The 1,208-nt window shown below is 37.9% G+C and overlaps 1 non-coding gene across 1 annotated transcript; it reads right to left on the reverse strand.

Moving 5' to 3' along the window:
* Nucleotides 1-614: 614 nt before the first annotated feature.
* Nucleotides 615-722, reverse strand: LOC131147032 (small nucleolar RNA R71). The gene has a single exon (XR_009134563.1). It is a non-coding gene; the product is annotated as a small nucleolar RNA R71 (small nucleolar RNA).
* Nucleotides 723-1,208: the final 486 nt, after the last annotated feature.

A 1,208-nucleotide genomic window follows, 5' to 3' on the forward strand; every position in this document is an offset into this window, starting at 1 on the left:
ACATGCGGTGTGACTCGAGCTGTGAACGTCTTCACAGCCTGGGTGATATCTACTTCCTCTCCTTTGACCTGTTTGCTTTTATTGCATTTATACTAAGTTTGTATGACTGGTTGGGCTAGAGATAACACATTTAGACTAGTCAGGACAGACTCATCCATCTCATCATCGAGTGAACCTGTTTCACTTGAATCACTTGAATCACCATCTGACACGTGTAGCATCATGGCTGAAAATGAACCTCATGATATGGAGAACCCTAATAGGACACTCAGAGAATATTTGCAACCTGTTAGGACCAGTACCCCATCCTGCATTATTCTACCTTTGAATGCAAATGCTTTTAATTTTAAACCTGGGATGATTCCATTGTTACCTCATTTTCATGGCATTGAATCTGAAAACCCATATTTGCATATTAAAGAGTTTGAAGAAGTTTGTTCCACATTCATGGATAGAACATGCACTGAGGAGGTAATAAGATTGAAATTGTTCCCATTTTCTTTAAAAGACAAAGCAAAAACCTGGTTGAATTCCTTAAGACCAAGATCCATTGGGACTTGGCAAGAAATGCAAACAGAATTTTTAAAGAAATTTTTTCCCATGCAAAGAACTAATGCTTTGAAAAGACAAATCATGAATTTTTGCCAAAAGGATGTGGAGACATTTTATCAGTGTTGGGAACGTTTCAAAGATCTCTTAAATGCATGTCCTCACCATGGGTATGAAAATTGGAGGGTCATCAGTTTTTACTATGAGGGATTGCAACCAAAGATGAGGCAATTTGTAGAAACAATGTGCAATGGCGAGTTTTTCAATAAAGGGCCCGAAGAAGCTTTTGATTATTTTGATTACTTGGCTGAAAATGCCCAATCTTGGGATGTCTCTGATGTGTATGATAGATCTGAAAAGCAAAAATGCATTGGTGGGAGTGGTAAGTATCAATTGAAAGAAGTTGATGATTTGAATGCTAGGCTTGCATTAATGTCTAAAAGGTTAGAGTCCATTGAACTTAAGAAGGTAAATGAAATGCACGTTTTGCCATCATCTTCTGAAAAATGCAGCATATGTGAGGATCCAGGGCATGTGACTGATGCATGTCCAACTATTCCTGCTTTTAAGGAAGTTTTGCTTGATCAATCTAACCCAGTGCATATGGTCTCTAAGAATTCTTCTGGACCTTATTCTAATACATATAATGCAGGTTGGAG

Source organism: Malania oleifera, chromosome 13 (genome assembly GCF_029873635.1).
Source record: "Malania oleifera isolate guangnan ecotype guangnan chromosome 13, ASM2987363v1, whole genome shotgun sequence".
Classification (NCBI taxonomy): Eukaryota; Viridiplantae; Streptophyta; class Magnoliopsida; order Santalales; family Ximeniaceae; genus Malania; species Malania oleifera.